This window comes from Passer domesticus, chromosome 8 (assembly GCF_036417665.1).
Source record: "Passer domesticus isolate bPasDom1 chromosome 8, bPasDom1.hap1, whole genome shotgun sequence".
In the NCBI taxonomy this organism is placed as follows: Eukaryota; Metazoa; Chordata; class Aves; order Passeriformes; family Passeridae; genus Passer; species Passer domesticus.
In genome coordinates, this window is record NC_087481.1 from 33,510,389 (window position 1) to 33,528,286 (window position 17,898).

Here is a 17,898-nt window from a genome sequence, read left to right on the forward strand (position 1 = left end):
ACAGCCTGCAATGTGCTGACCTTCATTGTGTCAATGCCCTTGAACAATATCTTTTGTTTTCACTGCTGTAGTACAAACTAACTTTAGTTTTTCTTAGACAACAACATGACTTAATAGAATCCCATAACCATTACTGAACTGACCACCCTGCAAATCAGATAGGAATTAATGCAGTACTTATTTAAAAGTCAGTGAGAAATTCAGCTGAAAAAATAATGGCTTGACTCATTTAAGTATTGAAACAAAAATACTCCTGCATTTTCAACTGAAGGAGACGGAAATGACTTTTCTCAAGGTCACAACATGTGATCAGGTGTGATTGAATTCAGAAGGGACATTTGGTCACTTCAAATCCCACTGCACTTCTCCAGATGAAAGACAAATTTTTCAAAACTTACACTTTTGCTCTGTTATGATCAAAATATAGGTTCACTCCTGAAAGGAAGAAAGCTACCTCATTTATCAGGAAAATAGCTTGGAAGTGAGAGCATTCACAATCTTCCTGGAATATATTTATCCTGTACAAAATAAATAAAAAGTTGCATTAAATGTCCACAATGTGCACTTTCACTGCAGAAAAACGAGTTGGCAACTTTTGTTATTGCTGCATTCAATATTCCTTCAGCACTGTTTCACTGTTCAAAGTTCTGAGCACAAAAAAGCAGGAGGGCCTTCCTCCACATTCTCTCACATTTCCATAGCTCTGGGATCAAACGGTGCACAAACTGTAAGCACTTCATTTGCAACTGTCAGGCTAATGAATACAGAACTGCAGAATATTTCTCTAACTGGAGGTCTAATTAACTCACAGGAAGTGATATTAAACGATCCCCTGCCACTGGAGCACTCTTGGGACATAAAAAATTTAACATTATTTTCACCTGTGTTACCCATAGCAGCTGCCCACATTTTTGCCATCTTAAGAAGACATCATATTTATTTTAAGAAAGAAATGCAGTATAATCTCTATCACGCATACAAAAATTTGTCATGGAATGCTTCTTTTACCTTCTTTTTAACACACTCAAATTTGAGTATCTTACTCTGGGAAAACTAGTGGTTTGCCTTTTGTTATTAGAAAGAAATTTCCACTTTTCAAGTGCACAACTAGCTGCACTATGACCTTCAGAAGGTTTCTGAGAATCGAGACCATTCTCGTACTTTCAAAAACACTTGACTTCAAAAATATGAACCAAAATGTTTGCTAAAATTATTATTATCACCATAAAAAAGAATATAAACCTTATACTGAAGTAACGCCATGTTATGCTGGTGATTACTCTTAATTACACTTAAGAGCTGCATGGGTCCCATCTCCAATATGAAAAGTTCAGCACAGTTTTATCTGTTCTATTACTTTACCTATTAAGGACCTGAGGATCCCTTCCAGGAAAAACAAAAGTACAAAGAAAATTATAAAAGGGGGAATGGGAGTAGGGAACAAAAATAAAAGTTGGTTTGGTTTTTTTTTAAAGAGTGGTTTTCTCAGGGTAAAAAAATAGAAGGACAGTTATTCTCTTCTTGTAGGAAACATTTCCAATTACAAATTATCAGCAAGAACTTCATTTTATTCCTTATTGCTATACAGTATTGAAAAGACCAGATTCACTACATCTGTAAAATGTCTGGTTTAACCAAGGTATAGTTTTCTCCACCTTTTAAAATGGGCTTAAAATGAGGAAATAAATATCTGCTGTAGCCCCTTGCTGACTATGTGGTGTAGTTGAACCATCACAGTAAATATTTTAATGAAGACTTGAAAAACAAGCTGCACTATTAGCAGTGCAGTAATCATCTTCAGGTTGTCTGCATTTTTAACTCCAGCTTTCTTCACTCAGGGGACTTTTTCAGGAGGGTTTTACTAAAATCATTTCCTGAGCCTACAGGAAACTCTTAATTACCTAACCTTGATTTTAACCATTGCTAAAAGATAATCAATTTCATCTTCCCAACAAAATAAGTTAATTTAGCTCATAGAGTGGGTGTGAATATTAATTGTGTCTTATTTACATATTCTTCATGATTAGCAGGCATGTAATAAGGGGGGGAAAAATTAAAACAGCCCTTGAATGAATGGAGGGAGAAAAAGAAGGAAACAGAAAATCTTCCAAGGAATGGTTCAGAAACGTAGGTGAAATTGCAGTACTCCCTGCCCAAAGTCTCGATAATAACTGCATACATTTGCTCTCTGTTTGCAACTATATTTATAAAAATACCATCCTGAATTTATGTAAAAAAATATCACTGCTGCTACTGACAGCAAAGGTTATCTCATTAGTCAAACCCCTGGCATTCCAGTTTTAGGCTATCATCAAAAAGACAAGTATGGATACATGGAACACACCATAAATACATGCAATGAATTATGGGTTTGTGACAAACCATCCCAAGAGCTCTAGTATTATATTTCATTTCTCTATGGAAATACACAGGTGTCTAATCTGATGGTTCAGACTTCCATGTTTGCTTAGCCTCTGTACAGTTTTACAGGAATCATTGTCACAACACAGCTCTGACATTAATTCAGTCAAAACATAACCCTGTTCAGGAGCTCTAAGACTGCATTATCTCACTGCAAATTTAAGGGTGGAGCAATCTTTCCCATGGCAATTGTTGAGCTACTATAAGTGTCTCATTTATATCATCTCATTCACCACTTAGGGTTTTCAGTTTTCCCCAAAATTAGTGACTTTGTGACCAAACAGGTTTGTATTACACAACACATAAATTACAAAGTGTTAATATTGGTTTACATATTCACATATTCACACACAAAATACAAAAGCTCTGAGCTGTTGTGCTAAATATATTAAATACTAAGACATTCCTCTTCCTCAAAATCTTTGCATTGTATTATAGATTTGGCTTTTGAGAGCTGAACATAAAAAATGTTTTTTCATGACTGAGAATATCTGTAAAATTACATCTTCCATAACCATTTCCAAGTTAACTATTCTGCTTAATAAATCAATAAATAGACTAGGACAGCTCAACTGGGTATGACTTTATAAATTTCTCTTGCCTTTGAATTATGTTTCATCTGGATGTAATGCTTTTCTCCCTCCCTTACTTTCTTTCTGTTATAGAACTCAATTTTCAAGTTCCAATGATTTCACCACAGAAAATAATACAGTCTTGACGATAAGGTTTTATTAACCTTTATTGTTCTAAAGCCTACATCTGAGGTGAAATCCCACAGCTTTAACTGTCAAAGGTTAAATGAGTGCTTGCTGCTTCTAATGGGTGTCTGAAAGATATTCAGTTGTATTTTCCCTTATACACACACTACTGAAGGGAAATATAGATTACCTTAAATCGAGATAGAAGAATTTCAAAAACAAATCGCTAGTGCAGTATTTTTTAGGAAACTAGACCTTAATTTAAAGGGGAAATTTTAAAGTTAAATAGTTTTGTCTTGCCTTCTCTTGCCTACTATATGTATATTTTCTACTAGTTTACTCAGCTAAAACTAAGCATCAGACTTGCATTTCATTATGGAGGAGAGGTATGATATTTCAGAAGGGATTTCTTCCTGCATTGTCACTGAACCACACTGAACTCCCATCAAAAGCATAGCACAGCCTCTTGCTTTAAAAAGGAACAGCTGAATGGGTCTCTGCCTCAAAAAGGTAAAGATCTATACACATAATGATCATTAAACAGTTTCTCCCTTTTCCTACTTATTTTGCTGCAAATTCTCCAGTGAAGCCATAGATAAAGCCCAAATGAGGGCTGAAACAAAACACTTCTTCCAACACAGAATCAGAACATAGAATTCTCTCCTCAAAGTAAATTTCTACCTCTACTTTTGTAAGACACAGACAGAAGATGAGGCCTGCATTAAGGAGGCCAGGAGGGTTAATGAAGCCAGGGTAGGGGTTAGGGAGCTCTTTCTAGGAGAGAAACCTTGAGTCATATATTCTGATTTCTTCAACTGAATTGTTTTCTGAAAGTGACCATTAAAAACAGGGCCATAATTAGAGGCTGTAGAACAGCACAAACCTTCTGGTTTGTGATTTGCCACATATCACAGTAATTCACAAAACAACACAAAAATTTTACTGGCTTTAGGATGGGTGTGCTGGTCTTCCTATCGCTGATAAGATACAAGTGCAACTTTTGGGCATTTTAATCTGCAATTTGTTGTCACCCTGGAGCAGAATAGAGGCAATCTCTGCAGTCAGAGAAAATGTGCTGCTGTCTGCACACAGGATGTGATCTGTCTGCAACACATCAACGCACACAAGGAGGGAAAGTAGAGCCTTGTTCCCAACCAGGCCATCAGCAGAATTCCCAGTGAGGGCAGCAGTGCCAATCTTCAGCTCAACTAAGAATGCAATAAGAATTCTTACCCAGTGACACAAGCAACACTTCATTAGACAATTCCTGAAGTGTGTACTGATCATATTTTGATTTGAAAATTTTGATTTTTTGTATTTTGAAAAATTAATTCATCTTCATCATGATGAAGGTTACAGCCTGTAACTTATGTTTCTTTTCTCTTCATGAAAAGACTCGAAAACTGTACAAAAGTGAACATACTTCCATATGTATTTCCTTGCGCTGAGAATCCAAAATAAACAAATAAAGGTTGTCCTGCTCATTAACTTTGTTTCATTTTCTAAGTATCAGCCTCTGCTCCATAGGCTCAGTGATGCAATATGTAAATGAGGCATGGAAAGAAAGCTCCTTGCCCTCACAGCGTGGCACAGGTTGTGGTCCCTTGCAGAGTGCCAGGTTATGACACCCACCCCAGAACCAGCCAAACTGGCTGCCCAGTGCTGGCGAACTGTAAAGCAGAACAAGGCTTGGAGAGAATGACCACAGACATTTCTCTCCCTCATTTGCTATTTGTAGCAGGGCCAAATACAAGGGCAGGGCCTGCAGGCACAAACTGCTGGATGTTCTTTCTAAATACTCTGGAATTAAAAAATGACAGCTCATGGAATTTGGCCTGAAAACCCTTTGCCACAGAAAACAGTCATTGTACTCTTCTCCTGTGATTCTGACATTTGATCTTTTATGTGCTAGGAGCTCTGGAAGCTCTGCTTTGTCCTGCTCCTTTAGTGATAAGAATGATGAAAAAGGTATGCTAAGAACAAGACAGAGAAATTATCAACAAAGAGACTATACAATAACGTGATTTCCCAGGGTAGGAACTGCTAGAAAATTTAGACTAGAACATCAGAAGTGTGAAGGAAAAATAGGGAAATGGTGTACATTGAGATGTCCAGATGTTATGCAAATTCCATAGTAAGAAAATATTTTAAAATTAAAAAACTATTTTTAAATATCCAAGGAAAATTTTTTTCCCTTTTAAATTCCATGAAACTTGAAATGGGTTGAACCATGCATCCATACAATTTCAGGCTGAGATAAAAAGTAAAGCTACCTAAAGTAAATTAAAGAAAATTTTCTGTTATAAACAGAAACTCCTTCACAAATGTTTCTTGTATCTCTGGACAGCTCCTTTTAAATCAGGTAAAATATTTTTTGGATTAAATAACGTTCATGACACAGGCAAACACGAGCTCAGCTGCCTGTCACAAGAGGGAATAAGCAGATGGGTGATGCTGATGTACTCAAGTGGAGAGGTCCCTGTACACCCTGCTGTGTTCAGTGAGTGAGAGCCCTGCTAGTCCCAGGAAGGGGCAATTTACAGCCAGCCAGGTCTGGAATGGTTCCTTCTACTTACAAGCTTTCAAACTAGAAGTGGCACAAGTAGCTAGACTGGGCAATTGCAATGATCTCTCCAGCATTACAAACTATTAATAGACAAAGCACTCAGCATTCTGTTCAAGTTGCCTACTTTTTTTCTTAATTCCTTTTGATCTTTTTCTTTAATCTGTTACAACCAGTTGTTCAAGGCTCAAACACATACATATCTCTATGCCATTATATTTATAGCTTGTGTTTTTCTTTCCATCCAATACCAATCTGATGCTATTTTTTTTCTTTAGCTTTGATTTGTCAGCTCACATTCCTTTTTAGGTGTATTTTTAATGCAAGAACATGAACAAAGCTGTCTCTTTATCTACCTTTCATCATTTAAGCCATGCCTAGGCTATAAGCTTTCCATAAAACAAAAGCAGAAGTTCAGTAACTTTGAATCAAACGTTCCATTACTACAGGGCCTAAGAGGTTGAAGTCCTTCTAAATGTAGTACAAAGCTGTCTTGAGTAATTTTCACTTCTGCAAGAATTATTTCATTGTTTCTACCATTAGGGTTTCAAATCCCCATTGCTGTTCCCCTGTGTGATTAAAGTAAAGCAATGTTTCAATGATTTCTTATACCAGACTTGGAGTGCTTTCACAACTAAAAAAAACATTCTGGAAGGGACAGGGAGTATTTTCTGAATTTCTAAATTCAACAATAGACATAGATTTAAAAAAAAAGAAAAAAAAACACTACAAGAAGAACAGCAAAAACAACCAACTAAAGACTCTCCTCCCAAAAACTTAAGCAACAAAACCCAAACCACCCAACACTGGTGGGAAGACTTCCTGAATATCTAATAGAGCATTTTTTAGATCTACAACATTAAAAAATGATCAGAGGAGGTAAATACCCACTAAGCAGCATTGCAGCATTGTCTGGTTTTTGCTGTGTCTAGTTCTAAGAGAAATAAGCACTTGCCTAAGGCTGACAAGATATTCTGGTATCATCATTCCTTGCTCCCATATTTTCTTCTCCTTCTGACAACATTAAAGCAGGTACTAGTGATGAGAGGCAACTGCTGCTACTGATATTACTGTGTGCAATTTGTGTGTGGTGTGCACGTGTGTACATGTGAGAGAAGAAATAATAAAGCATTCTAATGCCTTTATGAAAATTACACCTTTTAAGCTTTTCTGAATCAAAACAGTCTTTAAAAAGAATTAAATCTTTTCAGAGCCATACACTACTGTTTTTGTCATACTCTGCTTCTCACTAATGTCCACTTGCCTCATAAAATTAATAATACAATGTATACACAACCAAGGTCAGACTGTGAGCGCATTCATGCACTGCAAAGTAGAAAGAATTGCCGAGAGAAGCAATTAAAAATAGCCTTTCTACAGAAATACAAGTTGTGGGACAGTCGACCTCATTTTGAGCCAGTGAAATAGAGTTGTATTGAAATGCAAATATGTTGATTCCACAAGTACTTCTGTATACACCTGTTAAAGAAATTTCCTTCAAAAGCTATTAAAGAGTACACTGGTTTTGCATCAAACCATACATGAGAACACAATAGACTCTGTTAAATAAAGATAAAGGAGAGGAATAACCTTGTTAAAGGCAGGACTGTATGAAACAAGGTGGTGCATTTACCACTATTTAACTGTAATTGTGATTTGTAGAAAAACAGTATTTTCCTTGGGAATGAATACAGTGGCTGCAGAATTCTTTTATACTTACACCACTGTTCATTTTTGTTTTCACCAATTTTATTTCCATTTCAGTGTTCTGAAGGGCTTTATTTAACATATGGCAACAAAAGTTCAGTAAGTACATGCAAGAAGGAAATAGCCAGGCTAGGAGTGTTTTTTAGACTCTGCCTGTAAGGGCTCACTGGGCCTTTGTGGCCAATGGACAGCAGTGAACAATGGAGATTTGCAGGTACTTGGGAAGCACATCCAAGATATTTTTGGAACTCCATTTAAATCCAGTTTGCATAATCATTGCAACAGAAAAAAATAACAAAACAGGAAGAACTTCATTGAATTTCCACTGAGGTTCAGTCTAACTTTTTTATTCATAGTGGTGTCATGAAAAAATAAGCAGAGGTACAATCAAGATCAGGTCAGAAAATGAGAAGCTTATCAATATAGCTATAGGAGAGAAAACTGGACAACAGATTGACAGAACTCTGCCAAAATGGGGCAGTAGCAGAATTCATTTATCTCTAGATTATTTAACTCCACCCAAAATCAGCCAGATAAGCTGAATATGACAATTATCAGGAGCAATTGAAACCCTCCAGACAGCACATCCATTTACAAAGAATCCTCTGCCTTTACATAATCCACACTGTTGTTAATTAAATTGTGCTGGCTGGCAAGACCATTAGCTGCAGGTTTCTTAGCTAGCTAGGTCTCCTATGGGATGTTAACTGCTTTGCTTCCATGGGAGACTAAGGCTGACACTGGAGTATCCTGACTGGGCTCTCTGTGTTTCTGTAGGATGTTCACTTTGAGGGAGAGGCTTCTTCTTATTGATACGTTTTTCTTAGGTTCTGAAATCTTGATAGTAGGTGAGGCCTACAGATAGTTCTGGAAAACAATTATTGCCCTGGTATAAATTCCCAGCTCGTTTTAGTCCCAGGAAATGAGTTTTGCACTGTGTTTCAATTGCATCCTGGTTCCTTTTAACAACAAATGATTAAATTTAAAAAAAAAAATATTGTGGATAGAAAAATTTCCCAGCAAGAGTTTACAAAGATTTATGGTATAAATTAAGGTTTTTTGAGTCCCTGACCTCCAGTTTACTTACTGTATTATTTATATTGCTGAAAACCAATGTTTATCACTATCTATATTGAAATGACATGACATTCCTTTCTCTGGTACAAATTAGATGTAAATCAGATCTTTTAGCTCCAAACCATTCTGAAAAGCCTGAGGATGTATTTATTGTCATAAGACACAAGGCATCCATTTTTCACCTCTTCCAGACTGTTCTTTAGAGAAATAGCACTAGAAGGAATTGTCTAAATTACTTTAAAATGCACATTGTGATCAAAATAAGTGATGCAAGATACAAAATACTTTCAGTTTGGGAAACAGATATAAATCTCCTTGTCTCTTGACATTTCTGTGCTCAAAACACAAGACACAAACTCAGCTAACCTCTCTCAGCAGCAATTTTACTCCAGTGGCTTCACAGCCACCTGTTTCTAGTGTCAGCAGTGCATCAGAATTGAAATTCAGGCTCCATCCTGAACAGGGAGATGAGGCTTTTGACTAAACACCATCATCCAAAATATGTCCCACATCTCCAGAGCAATAATAGCAAGGAAGAAAAGAGTGGTGAGCTCTGAAAATGGGCCATTCCTCCAGTTGCAATGATTCACAGTTTTGTCTTGAATACATTGTTCATATCTGACATTGTCACTGGGCTGGCCTTGAATTTCAGTGCCTACAAAATATAAATTGCTTGTACATGTTCTGTTTACTCTGGAGCAAATTGCCATGGTTATAGTGCAATCTAGAAGTACAGTAAAAGCTACCACATGGTCATGGAAAAAGCAAAGATCAAAAAAAGGAGGATCACTAACAAGAAGAAAGGAGTTGTTTCATTTCAGTAGTTACTGGGGCTGAAACTGCCACATTTACAGATCTCTGTATACAAATTAAGCACTGTTTCCAACATTGTAATCAAGAACCACTCTGCACTTTATAGCCTCAAGAGGAGCATAACTAGAAATGTACAGAGGGCAAAATGGCAGTTTTACTAAAAAAGTGAGATTTAAAAACATATTCATTCAAACGGAAGTCTTCAGAATTCTTGAAGAAATAAAAGTCTTCAGAATTCTTGAAGCAATAAAAAAGCCTGTTTATATGGGATTGTTAATATGTAATACTAAAAATGAAGAACATAAAAATACATTTCAAAATGTTAAAATAAAGCAGAGAATTTTGATGTTGTTTAAACATCCAAGTATTCATCCTAAGCAAAAAATTTGACAAAATCAGCGTTGGGTTGGTTTTCTTTTTCTGTTTTTTTGTATTGTTGATGGAATACTACCCTCACCTAGACTCGCCACATAGTTCAGCTGAAGGGCTAGAAGTGTTAATCTAAAACTAAATGAAATTATTTTGTCACATGCTTTTCTCTTTACATGGCTTTTAGCAAAAGGAACACCTGTAAATCAATTGTTTACTGTATGTGGGGTAGAAGATAATCACCTCAAAAGGTCCTTTCCAACCCAAACTATTCCTTGAATCCATGACTGTGGAGATTCTGAACAAGAATTATAGAGACAGAATGCAGTACTGGATTGCAGGTGTATGTACAATAGCAAAAATTATGTAACATCCCCTTGGCTCACACAATGATTGAAACATGCTTTTCTCAGTTATGTATGTCCTGCTCAGATTACTGTTTACTATATTTACTCTTCTCCATAATGTCTGAGGAGATGTTGTAGCTCTTGTGATGGAAACTCTTGCAGCTGTGATAGTTAGCTGTCATTGATCACACTGTTATAAAAGAAGAAAATTTGGGCAATTGTATCTTTGTGAATATTTGTTGCTGTGACAAAGGGTTAGTTCTTCCTATATCAACTGCAATTGCAGTATGACGGTTGAAACAGAATTTTGAGCTATGTCTCTTACATTACCATTTTTAGACATATTCTCTTCCTCAGCTTTTAATACCTACTGTAACTCCTGCTGCAATCGTGTATATACTGTGTGAACTCTTTTTACTTGTTAAAGATTTACTTGTTAAAGATAAGCTACTTTGTATAGAAAAGACTTTATAATGAGCCCAGTGCTGGGCAATGATGCATAGAGACCCACTGCACTTAATTTTCTGGAAGTTGATTAAGATGGCCTTTTGTCCCCACAGATTTGCTGTATTAAAAAAAAAAAATCTAAATCAAAGTAAAAAAGATTGTTCCTTTCCTCCTGGATTTTTAATGTAATTTATACTAAAATAAAGATCAGAAGCCAAACCCAACAGCCCACCTATGTATGTATACGAGTTTGTAATAGAAGAAGACAAAGGACATACTGCAAAATCCATTTTACAGAGTAGAAGAGAGGAAGATATCAGAGGCTTTACCTAAAGAAAAAGAAGAAATACACAGCAATAATAGTGACTGGCCTCCAGAAGCCAGAAAGTTATCATCCCTGCTAGAATGTGTGAATCTTCTTTGGTAGCGTAATCAAGTCTCTGCCAATGATATACACGCTGCTGCAAAATGCCAGCCATGAAGGGAAAGGAAAAAGTACTTACCTTGTTGTAGCAAGGTTCATTATTCCCTCTCCTGACAGGAGTGGAGAGAGCAGTTTTCTTTAATACCAAGGTACTTCAATTACTTTTGCAGCACAAATACATTCTTCTTATTTTCTGCTTCTTTGGCTATAGAGAAAGAAAGGATTTCTGTCCTGGATTGTAGAGACTATGTCTATGCTTTGCTCTCCACAATTTGGAGCCTATGTCTTTGCAGGTGCAATTTTTCAGTCTTCAACCAAAACTCTGCAAATTACTTTCATCAAATCCTGTAATAATTTTAGCTATAACATTGTCATGAGTGTTGAATGGACTTAGCCCTGTGCTAAACATGAGAAGTTTATTCACTCCTACGGACTACTGACACTGCAAATAACACCTAAATTCTACTCTAGGTAGTGCAGGAAAGGCTTGGAGATGAAATGGAATCTCTGTTCATCTGTGTATATTCTTTAAAGTGTTCATTTCAGGTAAGCTAGGAAGAAAGCAATGTTCTCATGATTTCTACTTGCTCTTTCCTATTTATCATTTAACTTCTACATATAAACAAACTTGTAAAACAAAAGTGCAATGTTAACTTGACCAAGCGTTTAAATACCCTCGTGTGCTTTTGCTAAGCCAAAGGTGATTTAAGAGGAACCCTGCTAGGAGGTAAAAAAAACCCCCTTTGATATCACCATAACACACACGTCTGAATACATGGGTAAGATTCAGTTTTGAAGCTTTTACAAAATATCACTACAAAGTAGACACAGTAAAGATAGAAGAGAGAGCAAATGTCCTTTCCAACAGAAAACACAATGTTCATTAATCCATATAAGTAAAAGAATGTGGCATAATTCATCTTATCAACAGTTTATTATATGAGCATAATGCAAGACTTGAAGCACCCTAACGCACTGTAAAATGTAAATTAATATAAAGACCAAACTGAGAGCTATGTTACATAACAGTTAGCATAATAGGTATGAAGGGAGGCATAGATATGTATTTATTGCCAAGGACACACAAAACTACTTAGATCTATCCTTGATTTTTCAATATGGTTCTGTTCTATTAAGGGCATAATGAACTGTGCTAACAGACAGAAAAGCATGGGCAAGTGCATGACAAAACTATGACAGGGTGAAAATTTCCAAAGCATTCACATTTGTCTTTAAACATCTGAATTGCTATTTTCAACACCAATGTTTCCATCCACCCACAGCTGAGAACTAACCAAAAGCTTTCAAAACACTTACTGTAAATATTTCTTTTCAACTGCATAATATGTGAGTGCTCCCATGGTCCACCTTTGACAAATGTCCTGAATAACACTTGCAATGACAGAAATGCAAGAGTAAACAGCGTGAGTGACTCATATTACACAATACCATCTGGGAGGACATTTGCCCCACATAGTTCATATTAAAGTGAAAGAGAACCATCAGCTGGATTAAATAACTGAGGAATTACGGAGACTTCTGAAAAAAAGAAGCAAGCATGAAAATAAGTATTGAAGCACAAACATTTGTAAGAGAGCGGAGACCTGGAGGTTGACGCAGAGGTGGCCAAAACCTGTTTTGATGGTACCATGGGTTGTCACACAAGCAGCACAGCCTCTGGCAAGGCCTCACAGAGCATCTTCATCATCAGACATGATGAGCAGTCACAATCCAACCAGGAGAGTGAAACCCGGGGGTGCACCAACTAGGTACCCAACCCTGGAGGGGCTACACATCACTCAGGGAGGGTGGGGAGCTCGTGGGGAAGGAGCCCATCACTGAGGGTAGGATTAGTTACAAAGGGTGTTTCAATATTTGTGACCATTTGTTAACATTTTGTGTCTAGTTTTGTGGATTATCTGATATTGATTCTTAATATACAGTTCACTGATTGTTAATTACATGTTGTTAAGTCTTTAATAAAGTGGTTTGATCCTGATTTTGATTTAGAATATGTGTTCTGAGCTCTGTGAAGTATAGTTTCACATGTCTCAATATTTTACTTCTTTTCTGCCTGACATATCAGCTGAACAAATTTTATATGAGATATGAACTTCTACCAGTAAAAAGAAAAAAAAAAAGAAAAAGAAAATTCAGGTCCAAAGTTTTCAGCTGGTGCTAGTGGCACTTTTTGTGTACATGATACCACACACTTCACAAGATTACTTTGAAACCTGAGAAGAAGCAATCCCTAAATTCCATCTGTTACAGACACTCATTACTAACTTTATACCTTTTCACAATTCCATAAAAATTATTTAGTTATCGCTCCAAACACTTCCAGGGAGAGTTAAATATCAGTAGAGTTAAGGAAACCTCCCTCTCTGACCATCCAGGAGCCACTCTTGCAGTCCCACTCCCACAACCTGAGCTGGGACCGAAGCCCCTTGGCAGCTGTACCCCTCTGCTCACACAGTCACATCAGGTCTCCTTACTCTAGGTTTCCCACAGCAGTCTCAGACATCCAGATCCTTCAAATAATTTCATGTTGGTGCAATAACTAAATAACAAAACAACAGCTTGAGCTGGTGCCTCCAAGGAGGGACTCCCAACAAAGGAACACCCAAGCTTTTATCCCATCACAGTGTAAGTGCGCAAAAGTCTGGGGTCCTGAGCTCCTGCCCTGTCCCTGAGTGTCCCTCACCAGGTCCCCAAACCTTTGTCACACAAAGGACCAGCAGTTCACAGATTCCTGTCTCAGGTTCCCACCACCCAGAGCTCAGCCTGCAGCTCCCATTGCAGCTGCACCCTGAGCTGCCCACACCACGGCTATTCCTCAGGTTAGTAACTCTGTTTGCAGTGGACAGCTCAGAGCATTTAAGTGAAGACTATTCCAGGTTCTTGAATGGGAACTAGTTCTGGAGGCATGTTATGTAATCTTTCTGAGAAAAGTCTATCCCAGTTCAGTTGTAGGGATTTCTGTCAATTTAACCGCCATGATTTCAGTTTCCCCACCACTGGGGAGGATGCAGGAACACCTGCTTACCTTCAGCCCCAAAGGTAGTACCCTTTAGCTGTCTTCTTCAATCTGGAGCAGCCCATGAGTCTGCTGCTTCCCTCATTTAATGACTGAGTAGATTAATCAGCTCACAGAACTTGTTAAAACTAGTCAAGAGAGAAGAGTAATGGGGATAATTGGCTAAATCCCAGCGTTTGAAAACATCCAGGGCTCCGATTCATGACTGAGGATAGCTTGCACTGAGGTGGCAATCCTGTAGTCCTGCTCTTGCTGACCATAGGGAAGTACAACTATTTTTGTGGCAATGGCTGAATAACCACAAATTACAGCCTGATGTATTACAGAAACCCAGAGGGTAGTCTTGGTTTACCTCAATACCCTGGGCTCTAAGACTGTGAAATTTCAACTTTTGCTTGGTGTAGAAATACCCAAACAGCTCAGTGTATTCTGCTTCTGACACAGAGGGGTAGGAGCTGCTACATTGATCTTTTTGCAGCTGTTATTGCAATAACAATTTAAGTGCATGAAAATTTCAAATATTTATAGAGCTATTTATTTTTAATTAGTTAATTATTTTCAAATTAATAGAATTTATTTCTAGTTTCCTTCAGGTTATTTATTCATCCCTCCAAGATTTGTCATATGCTGGCGCTTTGTATTTTTTATACTACATATCTAGCATTTCCTGAATCAGATGATTTTTAATTTGCAGTAATATACTACTAATACATACCACTACTAAAATGGTGTATTTTCAAAGTTGGAAATTATTCCATCTATGGTGAGTCATCACCCACAATTGCTTCTCACACTACATCTTTTAATACAATCCTCATGAAGTCAAAATGGGATTTACTACTACATTTTCCCACATATTTAAAAGCATACTTCTTAATCCTACAATTACAACACAAAAGATCGCATTTTATTATCACTGAAGACGGGACAGGCTTAATTATAATGGGTTTGATCAACTCAGTGTGCTCTTAATGAATTATCTCTCACACTGACAAAATTTTCACACAGTTGTCAGGGGTGAAGGCTGAGACAGATCACAGAGATGTCTCCTGTGTCTGCCTTCCTTAAACAAAGCAGAGGGAGGGCCTGGAAACATAAATAGCTGTGTGCAATTGCTCGGTCTCAGCTATTAGTACAGTCCTGTTTATGCTGACCCCATTCTTACAGGAGAGCGTTCAGAAGACAGTGTTTCCAAGACGAATATAAAATTAATAGAACAGTATTGTGAATCTAAGGTAGTTTATAAGTGCATGGCAGCTGGAGTGCAGGATAGATCTCTTTAATAGCTCCTGCAAGTCACTGTCCACAAGTGTTTATTCTCACAGCTCTGCAATGCAGTGCTGAGAAGGAAGCCTGGTGATTCCCTCAGTCTGGGAGCTCTGTTAACAGGGTATGCACAGGCTCAAACAACCTGCAGCATTTCTAGTCAAACCCACCCAAGCAAGTTTTGAAAACAAAGCCTAGAGGGTTTTTTTCTGACTCTAGCACATCCTAGCGTGATCTTCAACACAATTTTCAGTCTAAATTCTGTGAGTTAAAACTGAGTTTGATCAAGACTGCAGTAGAGAGAGCAAGCACAATATTGCTAGGAACTGAACTTGACAGTATTCACTTCTGGAAACAAAATGGGGAGTTCTAACTAACGGGAAGGAGAGGGGTGGGGGGATGTCTGGGTTGGAGGTTTTTTTTTGTTTTTGTGGGCTTTTTTTCGTGGATTTGTTGGTTGGACTTTTTTTTTTTGGCAGGGCAGTCTAGGGTTTTTTGGTGGGTTGTTTTCCTTCAGCAGAGGAAGCAACAAAAACTTTTTCAAGGTTTTTAGCCACACTTTGTAGATCCCACTGCTCTGAGTATTTAATATTCAGGCAGAACATAATTTGAGATCTAAGTTGTATGATAGCTAAAAGTAGACACAGCAAATTTAAAACACCACTGGTCTTGGTCCTGATCCATTCTATGCCTTGCAGTTTATGACATCTCCCAGAAGTTTCAGCTACAGGTGTTGCTTCACCATTCAAATCAAAAAGTGAAAGCAATGCACAGTATGCATCTGAAAACTCAACCTTTTTTCAAAACCTAATATCTTTACTGAAGAGAATTATGAATCAGATGTGCAAAAATGGAAAATATTAAAATATAATGTAAAAAATAACTTTGACTGAAAAAACTCTTGCATTGGACTGATTATGATTAACATTGCAAAGCAAAATAATCCACAATGGAAGGAAGGAAATTAAGGTCTCATCACATTCCTTTCCCAAAGATAATATCAAAGCTGCTCAATACAAACAGATTTTGAAAAAGTACAAAAACAACAGAGACAGAGGCAAGTCTCTCTGCAATTCAGATATCAGTAATTCAGCTCTTCAGCAATGTCTCAGAAAAGAAACAGTAGTTGCTACTTGATCACTTCAAATTATCAACTTCTGACTCACTCCTGTCTTCACCAGAAAATGGACAAAAACTTATTTAAACCTAGTCTGTTGAGACTTGTACTTGTCCTTACTGGCAGAGAAAGCAAATAAAAATTAAACTTTTCATCCTTCCTGTTTTGTATGTAGTAATTATGGCAGTGGAAGACATTATGATCTCAAGGAGCATCCTAAACCGTGTAAGGATTGCCACCTGATAATAGCATCATAGTTACTATAAAATATGAATATTTATCCATATATTAACTTAGTGTCCTACTGGTCCCTTCTCCAATTTCTATTTAAATGGGATTTTTGCAAGGCTACTGAAGGTAGCGGAATGTTCCCCCAGCTCACAAAGGACAGATACAAGCACATAAGTGATACTGCTGTGGACTCAGGGTGGTATTCATCCCATGACATTGCATTTGGCTGATGATCTATGACTACAGGGATCCTTTGGCCCCACTTATAGCTCATTCCAGAATTCCTCCTTTCTTCCTGCTCTGCAAATGAAGCACGGTGAATTGCTGCTTCATCATCCTGACACCTTGCACCAGCTCACTGCATTGTCTGCCACAGCTACCCAAATTTGAAATATACTTCTGCTGCTTTGGGGCTCCATCAATACACATCAAGGCAAAAGGAAAGGGAGGAATAAGATTTTTTCACACATAGGTAATACATTGATTCTATGAACATAAATTCCATTTGTAAAACCCCTGTGTTTGCTTCCACATTTTTTCCAAAGGACTACCACCAAAAGGATTGCCAAGCACCACAGACCTTTTAAAACCCCGCCTGAACTTCATTATGGTCTGTAAATGAAAATCACACCTCCCTGAGAATTTCCACTGTACATCAGTCTCATTGCAGCTACAGGTATTTTGCCAGAAATTATTTTAATGCATAAACATTTCTTTCTCACAAATTGTGTTTCTCATATAAATATCTGATTTAAGAAATAATCTGGTTTAGTCTAGGAAAATAAACAATAAACTTCTTAAATCTTAGTGCAGTATTAAGAAGTGTGACACTTTTGGCTTTTTGTATGTATCATTCACAGTTAATTTGAAACAAAGGGTTTTCATGCTAACACCTTTAACACTGAAAACCATACATGGCATAGTAGATGTGGTAAGCAAAGGTTAAGTTGATACAAGAAAGCCAGATTAATTTGATACACGAAGGCCATTACTTCCTTATTAGACCACACATATATTGATAGACTTAAATTCTTATCCAGCCTTGAATTCTGTACACAAAACACTGTTCAGGACGTGTCATGCACACTGAGACCTGACTGCTGTCGTTTCAGGGGTCCCAAGCCAATGATCAAAGCTCGTTATTCATCCCCAAACTGGCCAGAACGTGTTGGAGGGGCGTACCCAGTAGCCTGTGATGATGTGTAGCCACACTGACCTGAAGGCACCAGAGCTGTGTCTGAGCCTGGCCTTGGCTGCTGCTGCTGCTGCTGACATGAAGGAGGCTGGCAGGGCAGCTGCAGCAGTGAGCCTCGTGTCAGCACCTGAACCTTGAGAAGGGAGAAGAGGTTATTTCCCCACAAGTAGGATAAAAAAATTACAA

At 37.6% G+C, this 17,898-nt stretch overlaps 1 protein-coding gene and 1 long non-coding RNA gene across 7 annotated transcripts in view; both read right to left on the reverse strand.

The window, feature by feature from the left end:
* NRG3 (neuregulin 3) overlaps positions 1-17,898 on the reverse strand; it is a 695,884-nt gene that overhangs the window by 639,161 nt on the left and 38,825 nt on the right. The gene's annotated exons all lie outside the window — the stretch shown is intronic.
* LOC135305854 (uncharacterized) overlaps positions 7,733-17,898 on the reverse strand; it is a 41,293-nt gene continuing 31,127 nt past the window's right edge. For 3 of the 6 annotated variants that reach the window (XR_010366841.1, XR_010366838.1, XR_010366837.1), the window contains 2 exons: positions 10,946-11,071; positions 7,733-10,185 (listed from right to left, as the gene is read on the reverse strand). This is a non-coding gene — a long non-coding RNA (uncharacterized LOC135305854). Of the gene's footprint in view, positions 10,186-10,945; positions 11,072-12,183; positions 12,259-17,898 lie in introns of all 6 variants that reach the window. The other 3 variants (XR_010366839.1, XR_010366840.1, XR_010366836.1) reach the window with 3 other exon arrangements.